Here is a 12,376-nt window from a genome sequence, read left to right as displayed (position 1 = left end):
TACGAATAGATGAAAAGTTAGTTTGAAGCGTATTGTTTTTCTGTAATGAAGTCCGAATTCATATTTGTTTCTATTGTTGCATCGACAAAAGTGAGTGCTAAATCGATTTAGGCTCGTTGGTCTTTGCGAGGTCCCTAAAGATGCAAGGCCGTGGGCAGTCGCCCACCACTTGAAACGCCTCTGCACTAGAGGTCTGCACGTGCTCGGGCCTACAAAGAATGTATCATTTCGGGCCCGGGAGGGGTTCGGGCAGTAGCGTCATTTCAGATTTGGCTTGGGGAGCCAAGACCCCTTGATATATGTAAAATTTCGCGTTTTTCACTGATTTACTACTATGCTATTGATAAAATTATATAAATCTCAAACTCGGGAGGGGGGCAAATGCCTCTCCCTGTCCTCCTAAATGACGCCCCTGGGTTCGGGCTGTGAATTTTTAAATATACAACCATATTTCTCGGACTTTTTCGGGCCTAACTTTGTAAATATAGTGTAAAACGATACAAATTGCACCGTTCTTTCTGGAGGACTTTTAAAACACAACTGCAAAATCAAACCTCGAATTGCTGTAAATAAAAATACAATTTTGCATTAATAATTAAGTTTCTGCAATTCGGGCTTATTTCGGGCTCATTTGATTCTCACAGAGCTCAGTCCGGGCTAGGGCCTAAATGCTAAGACATATTTTGGACTCGGGTCGGGCCTCACATTGTAAATTCACAGGCCGGGCCCGGGCTGAAAATTCCGGCCCGTGCAGACCTCTGCTCTGCACCCGCACACATTCCTTCCTAGTCCAGAAAATCTCCTCCCCTCCGCATCGTCAATAATGGTAAATTTGTTCCTCGTATATTTGCTTATTATTGTAAGAGAAGTTCAAACCAGAACTCTAAAATTTGTTCGTTCTCTGGGGTAATGTGAGTAATGCAAATTAAGAAAGATATGCGTAATATACAAATGTCAGAAAAACTTGATATCAATTTGAATAACCTTTTACGTAATGTTTATTTTAGAAATAATAAACTTATGCAAGTATATCGAGGCATCTGAAATTTTTTGTTAAATAGTGGCGAGTGAGTCAGAAGGGGCGTGCACTATTCAGTTAGTCAAAGAACTCATATATGTAGCTTGAAAACTAATACTATTTAAACCAATATTGAATTAGACAAATTTGATCACTCTGGCCACAGAAAAGGCGTCACCTTCTATGGCCCACCCATCGCATGATGGGAATGAAAGACAGAGGAAAAAAAAAGACAAATTTGTAAAAAGTAGGATAACCATAATTGGAAATAGTGTGTGTATTTTTTAAGGAGGAAACCCAGAAGTACATTCTCGATATAATAATAATAATAATAATAATAATAATAATAATAATAATAATAATAATAATAATAATAATAATAATAATAATAATAATAATAATAATAATAATAATCTTTCTCACTTCAATCATAGGTTGATGCGCAAGAAGGAAATTTTAAAACTTTTCTCTCCCCTGGGAGAGCTGTTTTATAATTTGATAAGGTCTCTTCTTCGTAACTGCATCTATCCCTGATCGGGCCGCGGTGGGTCAGTGGTAGAGCGTTCACCTCTAATGCATGGCGTCCTTAGTTCGATCTCAGCTCGCACCAAGTGAACTTTGTGGAGGACAAACACCATGTGTGGGGGTTTTCTCGGGGTTCTCCCGTTTCCTTCCACTTTCTGCATTCCAGCATTTCCTTCTTTTCACAACATCACTAGCTCCTTTAACCTACCAGACATAACTGTGGGACGTAAAACTTATAGATTTTTCTATCCTTGATCTTCCACTTCCTGGTTTTTCTTCTGCCTTTTCCCCTATCAACATGGTGATCCAATCGGAGTGCCGAATAAGATGTCCAAGCATGCTGTTTCTTTTTTTTTTTTTCTATTATCTTCATGATCTGTCGTCCTTCATTAGCTTCCTTTAGTACGTCTTCATTCCTTTTCCTTATACAGTATTATTATTATTACACAACCACACAAAATAAATAAAAGTTCTGTGCACTGGACCCCAGGGTATTGATTCGATGTATTTTGGTACCCAGAACCCAAATTTCGAAACTCCAGGACGATTTGACCGTGTCAACTTTGTTTTATGGGCGGAGAACGTAAGTGCTGTTTTACGTTTGCTTATGTTTATCGCCCATTAAAAAAAATATCACGGTCAATCGTCCTGGGGTTTCGAAATTTGGATTCTGGGTACCAAAATATTTTGAATCCATACCCTGGGGTCTGGTGCACAGAACTTATTCTTTTTGTGTAGCTGTGTTATTATTATTATTATTATTATTATTATTATTATTATTATTATTATTATTATTATTATTATTATTATTATTATTTTCCATGCGTACATTTTCTCGAAAATATCCTCCCCCTAAGAGATTATCAACAATTCATTCCTGAATAGTACTCAGCTTCTTTTCCTACTAATGACTATTTAGGAGTTTTTCCTTAGCTGAATCTCGTTATATTGTGTCTCCATTGTACGTAGAATAGGATTCGATTGCCAGTGTAAGCTCACAACTTCCGAAGTTGAGTCAACATCGTGAAAGAAATGGAGAACTATCCGAATAAAGTGGTAGCGATCTCTGGCCAAGAAAGACGAAAGGATTGTTTGATGTCATTGCACTGATCACGATCTTCTAGGTTATGAATGTTTATCAGCTGGCATGTCCAGGCCCCTATGGGCTGTATTGCTGAGTTTAGATTTTAGACTAATAAACAGCTGTCTTTAGAAAATAACCTTGTAACACAAATATGATAGTCATGAGTTCCGAACCATAGTGTCAAGTGGTATAAATCTCACTTGGGTGGTAAAATTTGTTATTAGACATTCGTGGAAATCAACTGCTCTGTTAAAATATTTCAGTTTTCTAACATTGTTATGCCTAATTATTATTAAGCATTAATAATTAATTATTATTAAGAAGAAGCTGAAAATCGAGAAACATGGAAGAAATATTTCAAGGTCCAAACTGAAAATTAAGAAGAAACGAAAAAAATCTCATCAGTCCCAGGACCGGCCAAAAGGCAGAATACTTAATAATAATAATAATAATAATAATAATAATAATAATAATAATAATAATAATAATAATAATAATAATAATAATAATAATAATAATAATAATAATAGCAAACGATCTCCATTGTATAACTGCTATCTCGATAGAGGCAGTGGACAAAACTGAGGACAAAGCTGCCCAAAACAAGTTTTTGACAAAAAAAAAAAAAGGAAGACCAGAGATAACATTTGTTTTTAGCCAGAAGCGCTCATAAATCACTACCACGTGACGCGAAGACTATTAGGGCTAGAGGTTCAGCAGAGAGCTCTCAATTCCTGGATAAATTCTATCCTCTACGTTGCCAAGTGTAAACGGAAGTATACATTATAATTAATCTAAATTGATCTGGGGCATTAAATCAAAAACAGAAACCATGAACATATAGGTATTGCTGTTGGAAAATATCATGGAAAATTTTGAGACGGTAAGTGCAATATCTTGTTAAATATTCACATAGAAATATCTACGTGTTATCTTATAGGGATCCTGAAACACTTGCAAGTGGGTAGACATCCCCTTAAGCGGGAATCTTGCTTCTTTAGCTCTCTAGGGGTATGTCAAAGTAATAAACAAGTAAAAAAAAAGAAAAAAAAGAAGCCAAGATTCATAGATTATGGGAGGAATGCCTCCCCCTTCGTCGCTTCTCCAGCCTATCAAGGAAAAAAAATTATAAACATAAACTAAGGTCGACAAAAGAGTATCAGCTTAAATAAAAACCTGAAATTGCCCTGAAATAACTCTTTATTGACTAGTTAAAATATCTGTACCATGAGGTTACTCGCTCTGTAACCGCAAGCTCTCCTAAAGGCAGAGACCTCCACTATTAGGCCTGCTGTCTCCTAACAAGATCCTCTAATTTCTCTAAAGAACCTTAAATTATTATTATGGACTCGAACAGGAACTCAAGCCTCACTCCAGCCTTCGTGAATTCCCGAGCCCTTAAAATCATCCGAGAACCTCATTAAAATTCTCATCCCGGCGAGCACCGAAAAGGTAACTGCCCAAGTCACTCTCTCAGACAGAACCAGTGCCAGCATTAAAATCTAAAGAGAAACCCTCATTACGGGCTACTCTGGCCTATGTCCCTAAAAAAAAATAATGATCTAGCTATTGTTTACGGAGTCGCAGGCTTCATCACTTAGAAACCTGCTCAAAACTATCAGGAGCAGCTCATTCCGCCCGCTCCGTCCAAAAAATTCTTAAAAGTAAAAAAAAGAAGGTACTTTATTCTCCTATGTCTGGACATAGAGACAACCCTCTTACCGGAACAAGAGAGTCCCCGAAGAAAATCTTAAAAGAAGTGAATCCTGGAAGAAGGGGTGGGTTGACTTATATAGTCTCAAGCCTCTCGCCAAGTGGTCAGCTTTCCACACAATTTCCCCCTTCTTCCCTGTAAAAAAAAAAAAAAAACGAAAAATAGAAAGTGAAGCTTCCCACGGCGTATAGGGGAGTCAAGTCCAGAGCTCATTTTGTAACTTTCTAAAACTGCTAAATAAAAAAAAATGTTAGAGGCATAACAAGAATACATTTACACAAGATTCTTAACATTTTAAAATATATAAAAACAAAGGAAAAAATTAGCACTATATACATAAGTACCTTGGCCAAGGATTTTTCATACCACTAAAACAATACTAATATTATATTAAATACTAATTTAATTACAAAAATATTTACAAATGAAACAGCTATGCACCAAAGGTGCTATAGCAACATTAAATTATTATTTTTATTACCGCTAATCATAAAATTATTTATTAACTGGCTGAAGAACCGGCGTTCACGGGAAGAGCAGATTTATGGAGAATATTTGAAATGTGAATCATATTTGAACCTTTTTTTCGCATTTAGAACAGGTATTTAAATGGAAATTAAATTATAAAAGGTTAGACGACCCAAGTGCTATTTTCAAAAATTGATTTTAAACTGTTTAACAGCTTTTGACACATTCTATATTTGAACCCTTTCCCCCTAGGATACGCCTTTAATGAAAGTGACATGAAAGAAATCCTACTCTTATAAAAAAAGTTTATGTATGTACACTTCTTATAAAAAGTGTAGGTAAAGTCACTTCTTATAAAAAAAGTTCATGTAGGTAATTTTCCTCGAATGAAATTTCCTCAAAACATGTCGCTCGTATTTCATGTTTAAGCAATAACTGCAGCATAATATGATATACTTTAAGAAATTGGAGTGAGAAAATTTAGTGGAGTGGCCTGTATCTTTTATTACTTATTGAGAAAATAGTTATAGAATTTTTCCTCTTAAAGTGGAATTTCACAAAATGCTGGAGCAAATGTTCACTTACTTTTAATACTGAGTTTATATACTGTTTCATCTCCCTAACATATCGCGAAATATCCTATTCTTGACATACATTTTAAACCCTATTCCTCCACCTTAGCATATACATTTTGATGACATAACAAGTGACTATCGTTTTACTGTAATTAAAACTTTCAAACTATGCGAATTCAAGAAGGAGATTAAAACATATTCTTGGGACACTAAATCGATTGCAAAAAGCCGTTTCTTGTTTTACTCATTTAAAAGCAAATATTTTACTCATTATTTAATTAATATTCTTAATTTTATCGAAACAAAGTTGAAATAAGCAAAATAAATAAATAATAACAGAATTCATTCTCCTTAATAGTTGAAAGTGGTGTATATTTTGTATTTTAATACATACTTTTTAAGAATAAATTATGACATTTGCATTAAATAGTGAATATTACACATTATTTCTTGCTATAGATAGATCAGACAATAAAAATATGGTGTACTCTGAAATATTAATGGTCGTGTACTTAATTTTTTTTTTCTACTAGCATTAACAGAAAATAGAGCATGCACCTTTCGTTCGCGAGGGGAAGAAAAGAGCAAAGTGGAATCCCAAATCCACGGCAAGGGGGAAAAAGAAAGAGAGGAAAGTGACCTCTTAAACCCACGTGTGTAAGTCATAAATCAGAGTATAACAGAGACCAAAACTATGGCAACGTTGGTGGATACACATTTACTTACAATGTCACTAGTAAGAGGATACGAGTGTTCGGACATTGCCGAAACCACCCACGGAGAGCTTTCTTGTTCTTTCTACGACTTTATCCATGGATTTTCTTGAGGTACTCCCTTTTCCCTCTGTTTCCTCCCTCGTTTTCATTCCCCCAATTCTTCCATCATCATTCATTTGATTTAATCATCTGTCTGTCAGTCTACGAAGCTTAATCGTGGAAATTTAAACTGAGAGATTTTATTTTATTTATTCCAATGATTAATTTTCGAGATTTATAAAAAGTCATTTTATGGCGCTAAAATGTGTATCATTCGTGTTGTCAATATTAATTGAGAGTCTTTATTCTGCCAGAATATATTTGGAATTTATTTATGTACTGTTTATGTAAAAGATATAGTGTTCTACTGTTAATTAACAGATTGTATCTCTTGTTGTTTGTGTCACTGTTAGGAAAACAAATACAGGTCCTCCTAACAGTTACAAACATACTACTTGCAAACACTTTTGCCAAATTGGACTACAAATAGCGGAATGGGCGATTTTTTGATTCCACTCGCTACCAAAATTTCAAATTGGACAACACGCTGCTTTTGAATTACTTTTTATTATCTGCAGGCTATAATTTCTAAGAATGCTCTGCTTTCTTATTTTCAAATAAGTTATTAGTTTTATATAAAAAAGCTTATTATTAAATAATTATTAGTTTTATATAATACAATAGAAGTTTTGTTTGTTGAATGTTCTATCAACAACGAACAATAATTTTAATAAAATTAAACATATTCGATGCTACTTTAATTCTTGTTTCAGAACTTTTTAATTTCCAGATCTGACAGCACTGGACTTTCGTTGAGTTTGTGCTATTGCAGTATCACTAACGTTTTGCTATTTCAGTTAATGCCTAGTCCTAATAGTTGTACGGAAATATGTAAACGTGAACATCGCAAATTTAATTGTTACTGTATTATCGATACTGACATAATGAATAAGTGGAGTTACAATAAAGCTTTCCAAAACTCGTGACTCTCAAATAAGGGATTTAGCAAATTAATCAAAGAAGTGAAGAATATCAGTGAAAAATCATACTGTGATCGTTCTATAGTGCATTTAAGAAACTTACAAAACTGACTTAAGCAAACATATCTCATTGAAAATCAGAAAAGTCGCCCATTATATACAGGGTGCGGCACGTAAAACCGGCCCGTCGTAATATTCTGGTATATTGTGTTTTTGGCAACACTTAAATAATCTACCTTCCTACCAAGAGATGGCGTGTCGAGGTCGGGTCGACTTACGTGACCTGCAGCAGTCACGTGCAGCCGCAGCCAGTGAAACTTGTCGAAACCAGTTGAGAAAAAGGCCTCGTTGTGTTAAGCCGGGTGAGTGTCAGTGTGTGATAATGCCGTATCCGATACCCGAGCGTGTTGCCATTGTTGAAGGGTTCATTCTCACTGGATCTTTTGTGAAAACAAAGAATTTGTTTCGGGAGAAATTTCCAGAACGTTCTGTGCGAGCAAAAAGCACCATTCAGGAATTGATTGAAAAATGGCGGCGTACAGGATCGGTTCAAAATGCTCCCAGGAAGAGACGACCATCTGCCTGCACACCTGAATTAAAGATGCAGGTGGAGGAGATAATGACAAGAAGTCCTCGAAAGTCAACCAGGAGATTGAGTCAACAGGTTCATGCGAGTGAGAGAAGTTGCAGACGTGTTTTAAGGGGACTGAAGTTAAAACCGTACCGGATAAGTGTTGTGCAAGAACTGAAGGAGCCTGACCTGCAGAAGAGGGTGCATTTCTGTTCATGGCTGATGAGCAATGTTGCCAGTGGTTTCTTGGATCCACTAATGCACATCATGAGTGACGAGGCGTGGTTCCACCTGTCTGGGTATGTAAATTCCCAAAACAACCGGTATTGGGCGACAGAAAATCCACACGCAATCGACCAGGTACCCTTGCATGATGAGAAGATTGGTGTTTGGTGTGCCATTTCCGCCACACGCGTTATTGGGCCCATATTCTTTGAGACGACAGTGAACAGTGACGTGTATATGGGAATCCTGGAGGAGTTTTATACACACTTGACCGAAGAGGAGCGTCAGTTATGTTACTTTCAGCAGGACGGTGCAACATGCCACACATCAGCTGCATCATTGTCCCTTGTGCATGAGATGTTTACACCAGAGAGGACAATCAGCAAAGGCTTGTGGCCTCCTCGGTCACCAGACTTGTCCACGTGTGACTTTTACTTATAGGGACTGTTAAAGGGAAGAGTATACGAAACAAATCCACACACAATTGAAGAACTCAAGACCAGGATCCAGGATGTCACCAACACAAGAACTGACAAGGGTATATATGAATCTCCTCAATCGTGCTCACATGTGTGTTGAAGTGGGCGGAGGACACTTTCAGCACCTGCTGTGAAGGCTGCTGTGAAGGTGAGTAGTCATATTCAATACATTACATTTCATTTATGTGTTGTAGTTAATCATATTCAATACATTACATTTCATTTTATGTGTTCACTTTACGGGCCGGTTTTACGTGCCGCACCCTGTACTATCACCGTCTACCCAGTTCATTCCACACTACAGTTCTATTGGTCTTGATGTAGTATGGAGTTTGCTCTAACACACCATCGCAACAGTCGACCGTTGTCAATCCAGACATCTGTCGTATTTCTAACTCCAGGTGTTTACACATACACACACACACACACACACACACACACACACACACACACACACACACACACATATATATATATATATATATATATATATATATATATATATATATATATATATATATATATATATAATTCTGTAGCTGTAGCTGCAAAATAATTCACTTTTATGTTTGGGATGCAAAAATCCGCTACTTTTAGAGCACACCTTGCTACTTTTTGTTCTTCATAACTGGCAACATTGCTTGTAACACAACTGTTTGTTACTCTCCCCTATCTAATTAGATGGAGGGTCGACCTTAAACCGATTGTTTCCAACTAAGCCTCGGGCCTAAGCGGGTCCCACGCAAGAGTGTAATACATCTCGGTTTATTAAATAAAATAATAATATAAAAAACAATACAACTTATCTGGGAAACTAAGCAGGTCCGCAACCAGCCACAGAGGTTTTGGGGGGCCATGAATATGTTAGGGGGAGCCAAGTCATTAAACATTCTCTTACCAATAGCTAAATTGTGTTTTTGTATTAATAATAACATTTTGTGTTAAGGTCTAGAGGGGCTACGAAAAGTTTTAGGACGGCCAGGCCCCCTAGCTCTCCCCTGGTTGCGGCCCTGAACCTGAGACCGACCAAAATTGTTTCCAACTATGGCCTGTACCTCTTAAGGCCGACCTTGACTACTGCACACAGTTGCGAATTTATTAGTAGAGCCTTTCTATTTCAACTGTGCCCCTTCTGGAGCTACTGTCGATGTGTGTTTTCCTGTACCTCCCTCGAAAGAAGGAGGACTGTGGCCGAGATCCTTCAATTTTGATGCGGAAGCGTTGCTACAATGAATTATTTCACGGACTTCGCTGTGCTCGGTTTTCGTAGCCATTCTAAGTGCTTACGATCTTTACTCAAGACCAAACGACTGAATGGAAAATTGACAATACAGTTGAGGTCATTCAGTTTTTTTTCTAAGCAAAGGGTGGCGGGGTGGGGCCGAATTATAGTTGGCGTATTGTACGAGGGCACACTTGATATAGATAGTCTCTATGCTGTTCCACGACAAATATACTTTATTGCTACATTTTCTCCAACTTGTGACTTTAATTTCAAGCACTGTTAAGACCCATGTTAATAAGGTAACATTCTGCAAATATAACAAAATAATAATAGAGTCGTTTTGAAACGTAATTAGTGCCATACTAAAGAGTTCGACTAATGTGTGTTTTCTGCAGTAGTCAGGCCTTTAGTATGGCGTTACCCATACGTCAAAACGACTCTGCATAAGGTGGAATATATTTAGGTATGTGGGTAAAATATATGCATATACGGTCAGAAATTTGTCAGAAATGTATGCTCTCATATAGTGGAAGAAGACTTTTGATTGCTTTCAGTATGTATAAGTCCAACATAACTTACTAACTACACAACTGTGTAAATCAATGTTTATATAGTAAGCGTAAAGATATACCGCCTTATGCAGTTTCTTTTCAATCTGTGATTAAAGTCATACTAACGGCCTGACTACTGCAGGAAACATACATGTATATTAGTCGAACTCTTTAGTATGGCACTAATGACGCCTCAGAACACCTCTGTATAAGGCCCATGGAATCCAGGTAATGCTATATGTCCACACTTCACATAGCCTCAATAATAATAATAATAATAATAATAATAATAATAATAATAATAATAATAATAATAATAATAATAATAATAATAATAATAATAATAATAATAATAATAATAATAATAAAGTTAAACCAAGGATGTAACCACGGGGAAGGAAGATTGGTTCCAAATGAGATTCCTCTGCTATATGTTTATTAAACTTGTTTAATACATACAACAAATTAATGATGTTTATTTAAACAACGCAAGACTTCAAAAAAGTGCCATATCAGCACGCTAAAATTATTGTGCCTTATGCAGAGACGTTTTCACGTATGATTAGCGTCGTGTGGCTACTGGAGTAAACATGTGTTAGGCCGCGCCTCCATTGCATCCGAATGCGATTGCGAATGCGAATGCGAATTTCCCAGCACGTGTAAATGAATTGGAGTGCCTCGACTAGTTCCGACCTGCGAATTGCGAAAACCGACGAAAAGATGCGAATGCGAACGATCCCAACATGCTGGGATTGTTCGTCCGAATTGATGCGAATGGAGCGTCGTCTGCAGAGAAATTGAGAGCTACGTGAGAGAAGAAAGTTCTTTTTGCGTGAAGTAGTCGATGGTGCGAGGTGCGGAGATAAAAATGAAAATAATAATGGAAATATATGTTGATGTTTTAATAAATTGTGTTTTTTATAAAGTTCCATTGTGGATCCAAGGTCATCCAGATTACCACAAACGACACGTCGTGAACAAATTATGGGCAGATGTAAGTAAAGAACTTGGAGTGGAAGATATTTATAATTTTATTTGTTTTCTCTTTAAAATATGAAGATCTAATTAATACACGAACCGCAACTTTTTATTCAATTTATATTTCCTCTTTGTTCCTCAAATAATGATTTTACGAATACATATAATTATTGACTAATATGTTTGAAATAGCAAAAACGGGTTTTTTACTCATGGAGAAAATTTTCTTAGAAAGTTGGTTGATTTTGCAATCTCAAATTTTATTTGGTTTATTTATTTTAAAGTGAACATAGCGGTTACCACAGAAGCATAATAATAACAGGAGCGACATTTGCGACATTCACTCTATTTTGCACATAAAGGAAATTGATACATTATTATTATTATTATTATTATTATTATTATTATTATTATTATTATTATTATTATTATTATTATTATTATTATTATTATTGCTCTGAAAACTTTAAGATATGAATTTTCAAGCAAAAATATTTCACATTGAAGGTTTGAAAGAGATATTACAACTTGATTCGCATTCACAAAACTTCGGATGTAGTAGAGGCACATGAATTCGCAGTTCGCATTCGCATTCGCGTTCGCAGTCGCATTCGGATGCAATGGAGGCGCGGCCTTAGTCGAACTCTTTAGTATGACACTAATCACTCTATAGAACGTCTCTGCAAAGGCCCATTAAAACAATTGAAATTAGTCATTCACTTTGTTGCTATGCACTTTGTTGATCTCTGTGTAAATACATAATTGGCAATTGATAATTATAAGCAACTATTGCTTAACAATGCCTGAGTTTAATCTGATTTGTATTTAAAATTTTAATTTATATCTTAACCATACTCATATAAACACAAAGTCAAACAAATAGCGGTCATCCATAAACTTTTCCTTTCTTATGAATAGTATCTTGATACATTTCCTGCAACCTGTAATTCACACTCTGTCAAGATCTTTGCTGCAATAAGAACGATTATGATTTAATGGGGGCGTCACCAGCAAAACTATTTATTCCCCTCACGAACCATACTTCAACATGATAGCATACTACTACTACTACTACTACTACTACTACTACTACTACTACTACTACTACTACTACTACTACTACTACTAATAATAATAATAATAATAATAATAATAATAATATGTATGAATGTGTTTATGTATGTATAGTGAGTTATAAATTCTGAAATAATACTTTTGGATTGCTTTT

The sequence above is a fragment of the Thermobia domestica genome, chromosome 13 (genome assembly GCF_964235325.1).
Source record: "Thermobia domestica chromosome 13, izTheDome1.hap1.1, whole genome shotgun sequence".
NCBI lineage: Eukaryota > Metazoa > Arthropoda > Insecta > Zygentoma > Lepismatidae > Thermobia > Thermobia domestica.
The sequence above is the reverse complement of the archived record's forward strand: the minus strand, read 5'-3'. Positions refer to the sequence as shown.